We start from the raw sequence: 19,572 nt of genomic DNA, 5'->3' as shown, positions 1-19,572 counted from the left end.
CTGGCATTTATTTGAATACAGGATTTGTGGGTCCTCTTGCTTCCCTCTCTCGAAATAAAAACAAATGAAATCAAAGGAGCAAGCAAGATTGTCTTATCCCAACCCCAACAGCCCTCCCAATAGGTATCCTGTGGGCAGCTAGCTGGGTTATACATTAACTAGGAAACCCCCTTCCCTAACAAGATTCAGCTTCATGAGTTTGGTTGACAAACTTCTTTTCAAAATGGATCCAGTATATCTCCCTATGATTGCTCATCTGTTAGGACCTCTTATCTCCCCACCTACTCATAATAGAGCTGTGCTGAATCCCAGTTCCCAAGGGGAAAAGATGCCCCCTTGATCCATCAGTAAATCTGTCTGTTCCTATGGGACTCCTCTCACTAAAATTCATAGCCAGGTCCTATTCTGTGCAATGTTGGATCTGGTTCTCTGCCAGCGGCACGGGTTTGCCTGGGATCTCAGGTCAATATCTTCATGATCATCTCCTAACTGAGCTAGGAGAAATGGAAGGAACAGTTCTGAGACAACTACCTCTGCTACTTGTAAGTTTGATTGCATCTCAGGTCTCATGCATCTCCTCTGCAATCTTTGAGCAATGTCTGGTGAAAGTCTAACCCCAACTTCTTCTTTTTAAAGTAGATTCGGTATGTATCACATATTAGGCCTATGCAAATAGAGAAGTATTTGATTCAGATTCGGATTTGGCTGATTTCAGAGGACAGTGATTCAAGTCAGAGATTCAGATCACTGTCCTGAATCAAATCAACTGAATCAGCTTCAGAAGATTCGGTGCATTGATTCAGAGAGTTTTGGTGATTTGGATCAGCCGGGGAGAGGTAGGCACAGCTGGGTTGGCTGCAGGTTCTCCATGTCTCAACTCTAGCTGTGACTGCCTCTTCCTAGGTGGGGGAAGCCCCGCATGACTGTCCTGCTCAGCCCCATCAACTGCACTGGCCCCAGCCTAGTCCCTGCACTTAAAAAAAAAAAAGCCCTGTCCTCACTGGCTGCAGAAGCAGCAATTGGGGCCTCTGGGTGCTTGTAGCAGAGTCCTCCCATGCAGTGCGAAGCAGTAGGGATTGCCTCCCCCCACCTGGTACCCATGCAGCAGCTGCCCCATAGCACAGATGCAGCACGGCTCAGCAAGGTGCCACATGCTCCCTGGGAGCTGGGACACTGGGGCTGAGCACTGCTGGGCTCTGGCTGACTGCTGGAGCCATCCCAGCTTCCCAAAAGCACGTGGTGCCCTGCCAAGCTGCGCTGCACCCGTGCCATGTGACAGCTGCCTATGCCCTGGCAGGGAAGCTGCAGGGGCTGTGCCCTGCTGCCATTTGCCCAGTTGGTGCTGGAAATGGGGATGTGATACAGGCGTGGCTTGCTCTAGGTGGCAGCAGGACATAGCCCCCACTCCCAGTGCTGTTGCACCTACATCAGCTCTGGAAGCGGGGACTCTGCCCTGCTGTTGCTTGCCAGCCAGTACGGCAGGTGTGGGATGAGGGCATGGTAGTGCTGGAAATGGGGGCTATGCCCTGCTGCTGCTTGCCCCCTTCCACCTGGAGTGAGCCACTCCTGCATCCCACCCCCGTTTGCCCTGCTGGGCAAGCGGCACCAGGGCAGAGCCTCTGGTCCCAGCACTATTGTGCCCGCATCCCGCTCCCCCCCAGCACAAGTAATGCACTCCCCACCACCCCAGCTGGGCAGCTTGTCCCAACCTCAGCCCCAATCCCTCCCTCCCCATGCCCGTTCCCTCTCCTCTCCCCAAAAATACTTACCAGCTGAAGGCAGCTATCAGCTCCCTATTTAGTCTATGGCTGAATCCCTGAATCAGCTGAATCTTTTCTGAATCTTTTCCTGAATTGATTTGAATGCTTTGAATTAATTCAGAGGTTTTACTTGGTCTCCCAATTCCATTCAAATTCAGAGATTTGGTCCCTGAATTGGGCCAAATCTCCCCCAGATCAAATCAGCTACTGAAGCTTAACACAGCCCTATCACATACTAGCTGGTCTAGGATGATTTGTTATCCTCAGATGCTAGTTAGTCAAGGTGGCACAGCACTGTTGGTACCTGCCACTTTAAGGGCTGAAACAAGCAGCCAGCAGGTGCTTGATTGTGGCTACCATTTTAGATCTCTGACTGCCTATATAAACAGTGCAGTTTTCCTGCTGGCAGGACAGCCAGAAATATTGCAAGCTGAATGCAATATTTTGGAAGTAAGGGCAGGAGTTTAAGGGGATGGTTTGGAGGCTCCTGGTCCTGGGCATGACATAAAACTGCACTCTGCTGGGGTTGGGTGGCCTGGTGGGGCTCCTGGTGGTGCAGGAGTCCCCAAGAAATGCCAGGCCAGTTACCACCCCAGTGAAAGGTGGGCTGGGGTGCCTTAACCCCTAGCCTCCAAGGGGACCAGGCATGGCTACAGCCACCTGAGCCTAAGGAGGGTGTGAGACGCAGATGGGGCCAGGCTCAGCTACGGTCACCTGAGCCCCCACCAGGGAGGGAAGTCTTGTGGCCCCAGTGAGGGGGTGGAGATGAGGAGCCCCAGTCAGGTGGGTTGCCTCAGACAGGGGGCAGGTGTGGAACCCCGGTGAGGGGGAAAACAGAGGGCTGGAAGCCCAGTACATACATGTGTGAGTGTATAGAGTTGCCCAGTGAAGGGCGTGGGGCAGAATTAGACCAGGGTTCAGCACAAGGCCAGACCATGCAGAGTAGGGGAACTCGTGGGAATGGAAGGGACTGTGTGGCGAGGCCAGTATGTGAGTAGCGAAGCCTGATGGCCCAGAGGGGTCACTCAAGCAAGAGCAGGGTGATGGAGAGTGGCCTGGTAATGGGCAGTATGCCAGAGGCCCCGGTGAGAAAGAGGGCAGAGTGGAAGAGGCCTCCTATGAAAGGGGAGGGTGGTATGAATGTGCGCGTGCAAAATGTTAGTTTGCTCTGGTCTCAGGCCAGGAGAAACATTAACTTGGATGCATCTGCAAGGCTTGGGCTACTTTGTAGGGGAAGAATGGAGCCGCAGGTAGCGCCCCCTGGCTTTGGGGCAAGAATGGGCAGGATCCCACCTAATTAACACCATAATTATGTATCATCAAGGCACGGCAGGAGAGGAGGCAGGTGGCTGGTCCAGAAACAGGTGGGCTGGCCAATGACAGATCTGGTCTGATCTTGCCCCCTGTTACAGTCAATTAATCACAGATGGACTGGGAGGAGTTCAATATCTTTAAGCCCTTGGTTGCTGTCATAGTGCATAAACTTAATTACAGGGTGTTTATGTATGTATAACTTTGAAAAATTGATACTGCTGCTATTACTATGGTCTCAAATAGTTATACAAACTATGAGTACAAAGCAGGAAACTATTATACACGATTTGGAGAACTACATTTTTGTTCCTATTATTCTTGCCAAAGAAAATTTGTCTCTAAGACACTAACAGATGCAAGGGTATTTCTAAATTGAGTGTGGTAGGAAATTCTCATACATTTTGGGATAAAACAGAATCTGAAGGGAAAGTGTATGCTTCCTTTAGATACATAAAAGAAAACCATGGACTTTTTGGACCCAAGGGAGAGGAATTTGGATTTGATGACTCAGCTTCCTGTGTGGCATTGCCTGCTTTAATGTTTTGATCCAAAGAGGCTTTTAAGGAAAAACACATGACAAGAAGGTATTTTATTTAAAAGAAAACCCATAGATTAACCCCAATAATAACAAAATAATTTGAGTTTAAAATTAGTGACCGTTGCCAACTAGATGTGAATGTTGTGTTGCAATTTCCTTTCGGCTGAAAGCCTAGATCTCACATTCTTTGTGCAAGTTTTAGGCAAGTAAGGAATGCATTGCTGAGCCCAACATTTCTATTATTCCAGATGTGGGTGGGAAAAATACATATTTACTGACTAATCAAGCATTTGTTCGAGTCTAACCTAAGTGACAAAAAATCTTGATTCTTTAGAATTCTTTTAGTTTCCCTGTTTGCTGTGATGCTTGTCTTGTCTATTTCCCTCTCCCCCTTTAGCTCCCTCTCCCTTTGTCCAAACTTCTTGTTATGCCACTTAAGCCCTGAATTCTGTCTTCTCACTTTATGCCCATACTGCTTGTGATAGCGTACTTATTTCCCAGCCCTCATCTGTGTATTTTTCTAAGTTTACATAGGAAATCAATGAGGTGGACTGTGCATATTTGCACAGTATTTAATAGTCCATTAGAAAGAGGTCTTAAAGTAAAAAATGATAATAAAACCTAAATTCTTACTTTGTAGAGCTAACACACCAGCCCTTTCTCAGGCTTGCATCATCATTCTTCCCTTCACCTACATTCCTATCCTTCTATTTATGGATGACAGCTGGGACCTGTTGTTTTCAGAGCCTTATCAGCATCTGTTCTTCAGCCACAATCCTAGCCAGTCTCATTCATAGTACCTTTGTTCTTTGGCTCAGTGTTGGAACCCAGGGCTGAGTTCTAAAGCTCTTGACACCTGAATAGAAAGTGAAGTCCTCAAACACTCCCTTTATGGCAATTTTTTAATCAACATATATTTTTTCAAATATTACATTCACTTACACCCGTTAGGATAAACTGATGCTGGCTAGTGCTGATGTTGTAAAGCAGAGGCTCAGGAAACTACATTGACTGTAGTTTTTGGGGTTGTGCCAAGTTGACACATACTTGGGAAGAAATAATGGAGTTTTGTTGTCTTATGTTACACATGAATTTTGAAATTGTTTTACCACTGGTGTTGCTGGGCTTCACTTCAGAAAAATAAAAACCCACCCACTGCTTTCACATAAAAAATCAACACGACCAACATAGAAACGTAAATACTTGTTCAATAAGATATATCAACTGGAGGATAAATTTGCAGCTTATAGGACCAATCAAGTGTTCATAAATACATTGTCTGAGCCCAAGGGTATTACATGCAATAATATAAATACAAAGTTTAAAGTGAACAGATATCAGTAAAATATATATAAATGTACATAAAATATATAAAGATTCCAAAAACAAAGAGTCAAAACATTAAAAAGACAAGTTCAACCCTTCTCTCAAGATCAAGGATACTTTTAAGAGTTATAATTGACTCCAAGATGAACATGGGCCGGCAGTGTGGGGAGGCAGTCAGGAAGGCCAACTGCACCTTGTCATGCATCCACAGGTGCATCTCAAGCAGGTCCAAAGACGTGATCCTCCCCCTCTATGCGGCACTGATCAGGCCGCAACTGGAGTACTGTGTCCAGTTCTGGGCGCTGCACTTCAAGAGGGATGTCGACAGCATGGAGAGGGTCCAGAGGAGGGCCACTCGTATGATCAGGGGGCAGCAGGGCAGGCCCTATGAGGAGAGGCTACAGGACCTGAACCTGTTCAGCCTCCAAAAGAGAAGGCTGAGGGGGGATCTCATGGCCTGTTATTAACTAGTCAGGGGGGATCAGCAGGCATTGGGGGAGTCACTGTTCCCCCGAGCACTGCCAGGAGTGACCAGGAATAACGGTCACAAGCTGGCAGAGGGGAGGTTTAGGCTAGATATCAGGAGGCGCTACTTCACGGTCAGGGCAGCTAGGATCTGCTAGCATCCAAGAGAGGTGGTCCTGGCTCCTACCCTGGGGGTTTTTAAGAGGAGGTTAGATGAACATCTTGCTGGGGTTGTTTGACCCCAGTATTGTTTCCTGCTATGGCGGGGGGTCGGACTAGATGATCTACTCAGGTCCCTTCTGACCCTAGAAACTATGAAATTATGAAACTAGAGAATTCATTCTGTAATCTTATTTAGTCAGTTCACACACCTGGCACAGTGTGAAGTGGCATTCAGATTTTTTTGCCATTGAAATCTCTTGCAAATACTGAAACTGTTCATGTGTATGAGTCTGGGAGGGGGTCTCTCTATCCTGTTGTTGCCAGTGGAGTTCCTTGATGTGCTTTCTAAGACTCAGGTTGTTAATATCTCAGAAGTTATGGACATTCATTTTTAGTGCTACCAAAATAAAACATAATGGGGGCATGCACACATGCACAGCCCCCTGACTGGAACACTTCAAAGGCATGCTGTCAAAAGCAGCTAGGGGTGATAGAGGACTACTGCTTTGCTTCCCACCCTCACCCCCAGAGGTGCCTATTAAAGAGGTGTTAGCAAGAGAGAGACCCATGTGTACATGATGGAAGCATGTATACATAGAATGAGTCAGGTACTTTAGGGATGGTTTCATGACTTGCATCTAGAATTTGCCACTTTCTGCTTGTAGGTAATGCCCTGCTTAGTTGTTCCATGGTCTCAACTTGTATAAGATTACCATTGAGAGAATGAGTCACCTTGGCCCCTCAGCAGGGCAGAACAGGATTGCTGTCCTGGGGTGAGAGACATTTATTTTTGGTAAGCAGGTACATGGGCTTCAATTTGTACTCGATGGAATAGGACGTAGACCTATATGGGATTATGATGGACTTAGAATTGTTTGTGTGATTTTTCTCACTGCTGGCACAGGGCGGCTAAAGTCCAATGCATTTAACTGAATATTTACTTGTGAGACTACTGACAGGAGACAGGGCAGTTATTGGAATACTAAAGCAGTTTCGGCCAAGAATACAGTCCCACTGGGACCAGCAAGAAATACTGCTGCTGTTATGTTTTCCTGTACCCAGCCATGTACTGTAAGTGTCTTGTTATAAAAAACTATTTGGTGTGAATATATTTACTGTACCTGCTTTACATTATTAGAGTTTCGTGGCTAGGTTCAAAACATCTAGATTTAAGCCAACAGTCAAATTAATGTGTACCTGAATTAAAAAAGTGTCCTATCTTGTTATTTTCCTGAGATCTTACTGGTATTCACATGCCATGGAATTTAGCATGCATCCTTACTTGCACTTCTTTCTCAGGCTGTTGGCATTGTTGCCTGAACAAGAGTGGCATGATCACCTGTACGGCCTGTACTAGTTACATGTAAATGATTATTAGGAGCTAAGTAAAACAGTGCAAAAATTCTCACAATTTTTGCCCCCTTTCTTGTGTGTGCTCTTCTGTTTCTCTTTTTAGAGAGAATGTGTATGTTGTTTGGTTTGTTTGCTTTCTGTTTTCTAAAAGTCACTATTCTTAGGCAACACTGTAAACTCCTGGCAAAAATATTTAATCAGGGTTTTGGTGTAAACTTCATAAAGACAAAGGATGCATTCTGCACTTGACTTCACTGATAGAAATCCATTTAAGTCAAATGAAAAAAGAATTTAACCAAGAATTTCAGAGGTAAGAGGACTTTTTGAGAAAAGGGAAATTTGCTGTGCCCTCTTCATGACATTAAAGGTTACCTGCAAAATAAGTGGTTTGTTTTTTAGGGATTTTTCCTCCACTTTTTGCTTATCCTGGAAGATTCTTAGAATGACTGATTATTCCAGGGGGAATGCATTATGACATCACAGATACTAACAAAGTTAAATCTGATAAATCAAGATGAAAAGAGATTTTTGTTTGTTGGTTAAGACATATTGAACTCTAATAACCTACACACAATTTAAATCTCATTAAGTTCTTTGGCAAAACCAGAAAACAGTCAGCTTTCATGATTATTTTAAAGATAAACGTAAGCAAAGAATAAATGTAAAAAGAGACTCTAGATATCATATGGTAGGGGTGATACAGTCTTTATCTTGGCTGGTTAGTTCAAGGAGCAATCACCTGCTAACAAATGTAATATGAGATTCAACACCTTTGCAAGTGAAGGGAGTAAAATTGCCCAATACTTAATTAGCCGCTTTATCGTGCATCTTTAAGATAGCCTGAAGCTGTGTTTAGAAGATGAAACCTAGGGGCTCCTAAGCAATATTTCACCAGACTTAGCTGTCTCTCTACTGTTTCTTTTCTCTTTCTGACTTTTGAATCTACCCTGATTGCCTCATCTGACACAACATCTACTTCGAGCGTAGAGAAAACAGGATAGGCTTTCACTTTTGTCTAGCAGCACAAGCTTGCATTCTATGCTCTGGAGGTTTTCAGAGGCTCTTTATTCCAAGTAATGTTCCTGGAGTGGAGAAGCGTATCTTTTGTTCTTCCTTATAAAGGGATATTTTTATACACAAGGATATACAGTACACTGAATTACAAGAGTTGTTATGTATTGAAATGTGAAGCCTTAACATTAAAATTCGTGACAGTTGCTTGATTTAACTTTAATCTGAAATGTTTTACTTCAAGCACAGATGAATCAAAGTCTAGAAAACTAGATATAGCAGCTAACTGTAGAAAATCTGAAACTGAACTAGTCTCTTCATTTAAGCAGATTTCACTCCTACTGAGTTGAATATGTAGACTCTGTGTATGTTAAGCTGCATTATCTCAATGTACCTATGTACTGGTTAATTAGTTCTCTAGTAATTAAAATGAAGATGGACAGATGTCTATTTTCTTTACAATTAGAATTGTTCATATTAATATACATAATGCTGGTTATTTTAAACTCAGCTTCCACTTTTTAGTTATGTAATAGAATTTATGTCTAAAATACAGAAGAATGTGTCATTCGTTTGATATCTTTAAAATTGCTTCTATATCAGGCAGCCAGATGGTGTAGACGATAATACTCTGCACTAATCACTTAGGAAGTCTACTGAGTAGTGCTCTGAGATTTAGACACACAGCTACTGCCATCACTTTTGTGATGGGGAAACGGCAAGTACTATTCTAACCAATGTAATATATGTTTCATAGACAAATTGTTCAATGTTGGCATAAACAGGAAAATAAATTAGTACTTGGCATTTAGTGCTACTGAAAAAAAGAACTGTTGTCCAAAGAAAATAATTTATAAGTCAATAAGTTAACTTGACATAAAATAATATTACAGTCAGTCATATTTTTGGCTATGAAGTCTTTTATAACTTCTTAGTAAATCCCATAAGTAAGAGAAAGATTTGCATGGCAAAATAAGAGCACAAAGAAGAGAAGGGCCTCAGAAGCAGAATAATTGTCTCAAAAAATCCTGAGTGGTTGATTTTTTTAAAATTCAATATTGAGCTTTTGCTCTGTTCGTTTGAAGATGTTTGCATGTACAACGGATGCCCAGATGGAATCTCTTTCCCATGAGAATCTCTCTCTAGTAAACATTATCTTTTGTGTTTCCTATGAGAGTATCTATCTGAAGTAAACTTTATCTTTTGTGCTGGCATGTTGAAAGTTTTGGTTTCCTCTCCAGACAGTGCATTACAGATTTTACAAAGAAGTGACACGTGCTAGTTCCTAATCACATCAGTTAGGGACTACTTCATATGCTTCTTGAGCATGTTTTTTGTTCTGTTGTAAAAAATACATTAATCATTGTATCTCCTTTTAAATTATTTATATTTACCCTCACTAGACTTTTTTCTATAAATTCTTTCCCTCCCTTCTCCAGGCAGGCAACTGGAGGATTCTTCCTAAAGAAACACTAATGCCACACTAATCCTTACTCTGATATGATAAATATCCAGACTAAACAAGTAAACAAGTCCTACCTAAGCTCCACTTTGCTTTGCCTTAGTAATCTATAATTCAGTGATATTCCTGACTCTCATTTCAACAAAGAAACTAACATGGCATATTTTAACATATCTGACTCTCTTCTTAATCATAGAGAGCTCTTTATTATAAGAAAAAACATAAAATATATAAGCCAGAAAGCCTGGTAATCCGTATCACTCAAGCGAGCTGCTTTATCAACATAATGTGCAACCAGCAGCACAGTTACTCATTTCTAAGATTAAAATAAGCATTGGCATTGTGATGATATCGCAGAGATGGTAAGACTTCATGGAATCCATCCCTTCTAGTACCTGATCTCTTCAGAGGTGCTGAGCAGTGCAGCTTTTTCTGTGTTCATTTGGAATGATGGTAGCTCAGCATTTCTGAAAATAAAGCCACTACAACTAAACATTGCAGGTGTTGTGTGATTTATTTTAAAGAATCTGCCCATTTAGTTTGATGTGTATTTTTAATTTCACATAGTGACATGAAAGAATATGCAATCAAACAGAATTGTTATCTTTTATTTAACTGTGCTTTCAATTAGATTTTATTTTTGTCCAGCTAGTTCTTATTAGTCACTTGCAGTGCACAGTCATAATGGGCGTTTATACACATACTTTTCTGTGCTACAATGCACTGGAGACCTGCAAGCTGACATGCATTGGGTTGTGTTGCTTGCGATTGTAAAAGTGGCAAAATGTACATCAGTTCAGGTAAAATGGAGGCAGGTTGCTTTTGAACTAAAACACCTTCAATATGTTTTTGTTCAAAAAAGAACCACTGACATTTTCTGTATGCTGATGAGCATTTTGCTCCTTATACAACTACATGCGTCACAGCACCAGGCACTTTTCAAAACACCCAGTGCTGCGGCGCATGCATGTATAAAAATGCCTTGGGTATATTACTCTATAATGCAGTGTTTTGAGATGCTCTGTTAGTCCAGAGCAGAAAGATTGATTCTGAATCTGACATATTTCATGATATTATTCATAATTTGTTCTAGTATAAGAAAGCTCACACTGGGCTCATCTACACAAGACATTTACTATGCAGTAGACTAATTGTAAGGTAAAAGTGAAACCGGAAGTGCCCACCGTGGCACTTCCAGTTTCATCGAGCCCCCATGACCCGGGACAAAGCAGCCTGCGCTGCTGAGCCCACACGGCCCAGGGCATAGCAGGCTGCATGGGGCTTGCCTCCCTGTCCCTTGGGCCCATGGGAGGAGGCGATGCAGCAGGAGGGGCAGCGATGCCTCAGATATGGCAGGAGAAGCAGCAGACAAAGATGCCTGTTTGGGCCTCTCAACTAACCGGCATATTTTGTTATCCAGCACCCCTCATTCCCCATAGGTGCCAGATAACAAAGCTTTTGCTGTACTTGTAAATACTCCACAGTAAAAACAACTTCGCAGCAGGATAGCACTTGTAAATAAATTCTGCAGCAGCGCACGTGTAGACCCCAGCAGGCAGCTCTGTACTGAAGCACCCGTGTAGCCCAGCCAGCCCCTCCACAGCACATTGAGCCAGGCTGGAGCAGCTCTGGGCTGGCAGGTTGACCCCCTGGGCCCCTGCCAGCCGAGGCTGCTCCAACCCAGCATAATGGGCTGTAGTCCCATGTACATGTTCAAATGTGGTGCCTAGGAGCAATAAACTCTGGTACAATATGTGCCAGAGTTTATTGCTTCGTGCTGATAGCACATGGAGATACACCCACTGACACAAACACTTTATTTTTTATGCATTAGACAAAAGGAAAATTAGCCTGTTTCTCCTTAAAATGAAAACACTGCAGGTGCATTAAAAAGAAACCACTGCACATAAACATGCTGTGGAATAGAACAGAAGTATGCAGTTTGAAACAGTGGCATTTGCTTGAAGGAAGCTTGGATTACTGAGCTCAGCTAGTTATAGTTTTCATAGATAGCTATGAAAGGAAGGGAGCTATTAGATCATTGAGTCCAACCCCCTGCTCTGGGCAGGAATGAGTGCTGGGGTTAAATAAACCCAGCCAGGTACTTGTCTAATCTCCTTTTAAATGCCTCCAAGGTAGCAGAAAGCACCACCTACCTTGGAAGCCCATTCCATATTTTGGTAACCCTCACTGTAAATAATTGTTTTCCTGATGTCCAATCTAAATCTGCTCTCCTTCAGTTTATGGCCATTGTTTCTAGTAACCCTGAGGGGTGTCCTGGTAAACAGAGTATCCCCTATTCCCTGCTGACCCTTCTTTCCCCGCTCCCCCATCCGATGAGTGTGTAGATGGCCACAAGATCACCTCTCAGCCTTCTCTTGAGGAGGCTAAAGAGATTCAGGTTCCTCAGTCTGTCTTCATAGGATCTTACCTGAAGGCCCTCAACCATATGAGTAGCCCTCCTCTGAACCCTTTCCAGGTTATCCACATCCCTTTTGAAGTGTGGTGCCCAAAACTGAATGTAGTACTCCATCTGTGGCCTCACCAATGCCTCATAGAGGGGAAGTAATACCTACCTAGACCTGCTTGTGATGCACCTACTAATGCAAGAAAGGGTGTGGTTAGCCTTACTAATAAGTAAGGCTTGAGGAACTCCCACCCTTCCTGGACTCCCAACTCATGGATGTTATTACCCCTCAGTCCCACTCTAAGTAATCTCCTGAGCTCACTGAAGTTGGCCTTCCAGAAGTCTAGCACTTCCGCCCTACTAGTTGTCTTTCCCACCTTATGCCAGATAGTGACCACATGTTGATAGGGTTCACTATCTCCCAGGTGACCTTGTACCTGCAGATCCCCCACCAAGTCATCCCTTGTGGCCAGCACCAAGTCAAGTAAGGCTTGTGGGACTGCATACCTCCTGTGATAAGTGCAGGTCCTGAATGCAGGTTAGAAACCTATGTGAATGGGCAGACCTGGCTGACTGCTTCTCCCACCAGATGTCTGGGTAATTTAGGTCACCCCTGACAACTAGGTCTTTTGAGCGTACTGCCTTTGAGAGCTGTCTTGAGAATTCTGGGTCTAGTTCTTCCTCCTGGTGTGGGGGTCTGTAGTAGACCCCCCACTACCAAGTCCTTTTCACCCCTATCCCCTTGTAATCTGACCCATAGGACTTCGATCTGCCATTCTTCTATCCCTATCTTTATTACAGAAGATGTTCCTTAACATATAGAGCAATGTCCCCCTCCTTTTTCCCCCAGTCTATCTTGCCTGTATAGCCTGTAGTCCTCAGTGCCCACTGTCCAAGTGTGGGTAGAGTCCCACCAGATTTCTGTTCATTCAACCAGGTTGGAATCTTGTTTGAAGCAGGAGTGAAAGTTCCTCCTGTTTATTCCCCATACTCCTAGCATTAGTATAGAGATGCCTAAGCCCCCCGATAGGTGCCCTTAGTACTATCCTGATGCTTAGTGGGCCCCTTAGTACTTACCTGGTCTATTCCAGCATGTGGTTCATGGCTGCTTTTCCTGGTTTCACACTGTCTTTGACATCCCCGTCCCCGGATGAACCTAGTTTAAAGCTCTACATAGGAGGTCCGCCAACCTGTAAGAGAACAGACTCTTACCTTTTGAACGGAGATATAGACCATTTAACATGTTATTATGGTAATATGTCAGAGTTATTGAAGTTTAAAATCACGAATACTCTGAGAACACTGTGTAGAATATTTCTTTGTTAATTTAATTAAGAATCACTGGATTCTTGAGCCCTATCCACGGTCATCCACAGATTTACAACATTCTAGTGTGATATTTACAATTCATGTCATCTAGTAACAAAGTTATACACCTTGGGTAAAGTTCCAGCTACTACAAAATGCAACAGCCCACTTACCACACAGGTCACAGTGGCCTGATCACAAGTCAAAGATTCCTATTAACGTCAATAGTTGATGGATCAGATCCCAAGAGCATGTTAATTGACCTTTCTGAATCAAAAATATTCAATATATTGAATATAATTTAGTAACAAGTGATGGCCCTAGCTACCTGAGAAATTGCTCTTTTTCTATGACTTTGATAACTCCATTTCATTAAACTATTGATTGATAGGGTGGTACTCTTGTGTCTGACACTCTCACTCATCTCTTTTCCTTTCTTTCTCCTGTAACATTTTTTTTTTAATTGCATCCATATCAGCATTTCCACCTCCCTTTGTGTCACCTTTCTGTCACAGGTATATTCCTGCAACCCCACCCTGCAGTCTTGATGAAGGGCTAACGGGGAGATTGATTCACAGAATCATATCATCATAGAAAATTAGGGTTGGAAGGGGCCTCAAAGCAGGACCATCCCCAACTATATCATCCTAGCCAAAGCTTTGTCTAGTTGGGGCTTAAAAACATCCAAGGATGGAGATTCCATAATCTCTCTGGGTAACCTGTTCCAGTGCTTGACTACCCGCCTTTATGAAAAACATTTTCCTAATCTCTAACCTAAATTTCCCTTGCTTGCTGCAACTTGGGACCATTGCTCCTTGTTCTGTCACCTGCCACCACTGAGAACAGTCTAGCCCCATCCTCTTTGGAACCGCACTTCATGTAGTTGAAGGCTGCTATCAAATCTCCCCACCCCCACCCCAGGCTTTTCTTCTGCAGACTAAATAAGTCCAGTTTCCTCAGCCTCTCTCCAGAAGTCATGCCCCCTAATCATTTGTGTTTCACTCCACCAGACTCTCTCCAACTGTGGGCCCTAAAACACTGGAGGAGAAAAAGGGTTGTATTGCCACTCCCAATTCCCCTCTGCCCCAGGGCTGAGGGATGTCTTTATTAAAGACTGGAAGGAGTTTTCTTTAGCAACAGGCTTGGAGTGTTCTAGATAGCTGAGGGAAAAGTAGAGAAGAAAATCACCCATGTGAAATGCTTCTCACCTGGTTGGTAGGAAGTAATGGGGGACTAGGAAAAACTGCTTCATGTGGTTTTCAACCTGTGGTCCACAGACCCCTGAGGGGGGTCTATAGACTATGTCAAAGGGGTCCATGAAAGATGACTATTATCTTTCCTTAGTATATGTCTACATGTGCTATTAATGCAATTGAATAAACTCTGGCATTACTTCCTACCAACCAGGTGAGAAGCATTTACAATTCAAAGGGGCCTACACCTCCATTCAAAAATTTTTAGAGGCCCACAAATGAAAAAGGTTGAAAGCCATTGATGTAGGGTAACTAGGCTTGCTTTACTAGCCCTCAAAGGCAAAGATTTGATGCTCCTTTTTCCTTTATCATGGAGTCTGATACTTTCAAACCTCCTCTAGGGTACATGCCTCCTGAATGTCATCTGTGTATAATGGTAGGGAGGTAGAGAATATTATTACCAGTAGTGAAGTTCAACTGTGGGCATGTCTACACAAGACACTTACTGCAGAGTTGCCTAACTGGCTCCACAGTAAAGTCTCTGCATCTACACATGAGGACCTAGGCTGCAGTAAACTAATAAACAATGCCGTAGCGTAGTACTTGTAAGCACAAGTACTATCCCACTGCAGTGTTATTTAGTGTGCTGCAATGCACATGTAGACATGATGGGGCTGGCTGGGGCATAAGGGTGCTTCAGTGAGGGGGCTGACTACTGGCTAGCTCTGTACTGGAACATCCTCATTCCCCATCCAGCCTCTCCATAGCATAATGAGATGGGTTGCAGCAGCCCCATGCTGGCAGGCTGACCCCCCAGGCACCTTGTCAGTCAAGGCTGCTTCAACCCAGCTCAACATGCTGCGGTCCCAGGTGCATGTGTAAACATGGTGCCTGGGAGTAATAAACTCTGAATAAACTCTGGCACAGTCCATGCCAATTGCATTAATAGCACATGTAAACATGCCCCGTCACGTGGAAATTGGTAATCAGAGGAATAAAGATAGAATATTTAGTGATAATGTACATGAAAGATGTGTAAAACTACCTTGTATTGTAAGCTCCAAAACCTTAGTTGGTTTATTCTGGATGCAAGAGATTACTGAACAAGAGTTTAACATGCTAAATTCCTTATGCTCTGCCACAATGTACACAAATACTCCATATGATACAGTAGAAGTTCCCTAATCTGTGCTAATGTGGGGAAGTCCTAGTGCAGATTAGTGAGGTTTTTGGATTACTGACTGCCAGACTGTCGCAGATGAAATCAGCCGCATCACATTCTTGCTCTACGCTGGTCCTTGTAAACCCAGCCAAAGCATTCTGAGACAGTTGCAGTTGGCACTAGGGGTCCCTTCTCCTTAGAAGGACAACTACATATAACATCAATTTTGCCATTGCCTATTCTCAGAAAGCCATAGTGTTTTGCTGCATACCAAAGTGTCACTGCTCTATGCTGAATATATTTAAGAGCAGTTTTTAATTAATCCAGCATGCAGCCTTGACTGAGTTTGTTTAAACCTGACTATATTTGCTTACCTTGTATCTGTAAGTTTATATGTGGAAGCTAAACTGCCATAAATGAGATTTAAATTGATATATCTTTTGTTAACCAGTGTAATATTATGTGGACTGGTCCTTACATACAGAAGGGAAATAAATAAACAATTGTTCACACATGTCCCCCTATTTAAGTACCAATGGCAAGTACAATTCTAAAAATCGCATAATTTAAATCAATTAAGGTTACATTCAGGATGATCAGGTTTCCTTCTAGTGAAATCACTAGTTTATCTCACACATTTTTAAACTAGAAAGGAAATGTTACTTCTATTTATGTAAATCTCCAGTATTGTTCTAGATTATAAAATGACTCACTATAAGCAGGAATTAAAGATTAAAATATTTGTCAACACTTCATGTCTGTCATTCAGACTATACAGATTGCAATCTCTACATGCTTTGTATCACTATTTAGGATAATTATCTTTCTTAGTTGACTTTTGCCCTAAGAAAAGAAATACATTAACTTGCTAAAGAGAAATAATGCACAGTTAGTTTTATTGCTAAGTTAATTTTAAGTGTTATGAGAACAAAAAAATAGTGCTATTTAATTCTAATTATTATGGCACCCTCAGGCCCCATGTTAGAGTTTCCTTATGGGAGGCATTATTTTTTAACTAAACAACAACATGAGAGAACATTACCACATTTGAGATGGATGATTTTTTTTTAAAGGGCTTATCTCTCCACAGTGCATAGTAGTCTCCCTTCAGCACTCAGCAGGATCAATCAATATATCTGTGCATTGTTTGAGGTTTAACTTCTGTACATCCTGTAGAATTAGTAAAAGTGTTTTTAAAAAAAAATCAGTATTATGATCATGTATGTATCTGTTTGACACAAACTTTTTTTTCTTGAGGTGTGATTCAAAATATACAAGTAAATATACTAGGTATGAATTGCTTTAAAATTAGAACATTCATCTTGACTACAAAAAAGAAAGCATAATACAGATACACGCTGTGCAAGCTTCCTTGGGCAGATGTGCCAGTTCAACTCATTTCTCACCTTCACAACCCCTGCTAGCCCAGTTCTTTTATTGTTGTCAGCAGAAACCACAGATCATAACAAACTGTGTAGAGATTTAATGACGTGGACAAATATCCACGAGGTCATGGGAAGAAATTGCCAAGTTAATTTTCTCTTGTGACCTAATCAGAATTTGAATGAGGTCCCCAGATAATTCAAAACTATTGTGATCATGTAAAAAGCATGGGGAAAATCTGGTTCCACTGAAGACAATGGAAAATTTGCTTCTAAATTCAATGGAACCAGAATTTTTTTCATGTTTCTCTTAGGATCTCTTTTTCAAAGGTAATCATAGGAATCTGAGATGGTGACATAAGTAACTTTTGTTTTTATTTTATGTTTTTTCAAGATGTTGATTCCTTGGAAAAATCTCTCTCCAAATTTATAGTAATAATTAACAATTACATGTTTACTTAAACTTTAAAATCCCCATGTACCTATCTTTCCATGATAAAGAGTTTTCTGGTGAGTTTTTCTAACAAGATTTCCTCACTAGTAAAACAATCTTTACTGGAACTTCAGTATTTAGAAGTAGCAGTTGTAGTCAGTGGCTCCACGCCATGGCTCCTATCATAAGTAGCTGCTTGACAAATCTGGAGTATAGAAAAAATATCCCTTGAAATCCATTCAAATGGTAAAGTCAAGTATCTACATAAATGTTTGTAGGTCTAATGTTTTAGGATGTAGACTGGTACCAATCGACACATATTAAAATTGTATTAGTGGATAACTTATTAATGGTGAGGTTCACTGAATAAATTGTAAGTAGAAAAGAAAACCATTGGAAATATTGGAGACTGCTTGCCATTCAGTAAATGTAATAACACCATTACCTACTGCCTAATCAATTGTGTGACTGATGGCATTGTAAATTAGCTTAGGTTTTAGTCTATTTAAATCAGTTGCATAGCTAGGAATAGAAGTTTGCATGAACCCTAATTTATGCGGAATGGGTATAACTAAAAGTCTGATATCAGAAAAAACTGTTTATATAGCAAAATATTTACAACGTTGTAAATCTTGTATCCCCCCCCAGTTTGTCACATGTGCTTATACCCTGTCAATCAAATGCTGCATGCATACAGTTCTGTGGAAGCCAGGGTGGGATAGCATCTTAAAGACTGACTCATTCAGAAAAGCTAAGCTTTTGTAAGCTACAACCTACTTCATCAGATACTATGAATGGACTTGCAGAGAGCAGGGGTACTAACAGAAATGAATAAAATCATTTAAATACAAAGGATAGAGAAAGGAGGAGGAAAGGGTAAGGGGAGGGAGCACTGCTCAGGGTGGTGAAAGTAGGTTGAAGAGATCAAAGGGATAAACAAAGTAGTTAACCCACTGGGGGACATGAGGGTTGTAAAAGCCAGGCCAGTAATGGAATAAGAATCCAAAGTGTCCATACTTAACATAATCCAGTCTGGGGATTGTATTTTGTTCCACAATTTTACATTTAAGTTGGTTTTTAAAGTTTGGCTGTTTAAAAACAGCTCCTCTGCAGTCAGCGATGGAAGCTGCAGAACAAAAAATCACCATAAACTGGATCACCTCCCTCAGCAGTGCCTCTCCCACCTGTTAGAAATGAGCAGCTTGCATCTTGCACCTGATAAGAAAGAAATACTGCCCAAGGCTCCTTTCTCCCCCGGTCCCGCCTTAGCCTTTCTCATGCTGATTACAGAAGCTGGAATTCAATTGACTGTGGCCTTGGGGTATGAACTTTTGGCGAGCTGTTGTAGTTTCTGGGCATGCTTAATGAGCTGATGCATATTTACCTCTCCGCCCTGCATACTTAAGTAGCTAATTATACTATACATGCGATGTATGTAATGATGTAACTACATGTATGCTTGTATGAAACAGAAGTAGCTGTAAGAGTTCCGGTGTCTGCACACGTGCTCAGGAGAGAGAAGATAAATTCCGCTTGCAAACACAATTAGTTGGTCAGAAGCTGATTTGGGCATCAATGCCCCACTCTGACCTTGTTTGCAAACAAATACAACCTTTTGTGCTGACTGATGACTGTGTGTCTGTGATTTTTGCGAGCCTCCAAAGAAACGAACCGCTTTTTACAACAATCTGGCGAGCCAGCCAGGAGTTCTTTGGATCACCTCGAGACCCAGTGACAAGATTGTCCCTGCCGCCATGGGGAGTGCGCACCGAGCCGCCTTTTTGGGCTTGCCCAGGGGGCTTGAGACGTGAGTCGGGGTACCCGGGAGATTAAAGGCTACCTGTGCAAAATTTTTGGTTTCTGATCGAGATCTCTAGGATACCTGAGTGAGTATACAAATTCCCTTGCCCAATTTGGTTTCTGGATCCGGGGGCAAAGATTTGTTCGATTTAGTTTTGTACTGGGGGATTTTTGGCCTGGTATTTGGTGTGCGTAAGACGTACTTTTGTGAACGGTCTGTGACTAGGATCTTTTGGTATTTGGTGTGCGTTGGGCGCACTTTTGTGGGCATTAATATGGGTGCGGGTAGCTCCCGTGTAGAAAACCCAGGTACTCCTTTGGGTTGTGTTTTACAGAACTTTAGCAAATTTGCAAAGCAGGCAGATTATGGGGTGAAGATGAAAAAAGATGATTTAATTAAGTTTTGTCAACTTGAGTGGCCAACATTTGGGGTCCACTGAACCCTGAAAGGATCCTTTGTAGTAAAAGAAGTGATAGCTATCCATGAAATAGTTAT

Source organism: Crocodylus siamensis, chromosome 1 (genome assembly GCF_052110815.1).
Source record: "Crocodylus siamensis isolate JL-2025a chromosome 1, ASM5211081v1, whole genome shotgun sequence".
NCBI classification, from domain to species: Eukaryota; Metazoa; Chordata; order Crocodylia; family Crocodylidae; genus Crocodylus; species Crocodylus siamensis.
Note: the sequence above shows the minus strand (reverse complement) of the source record.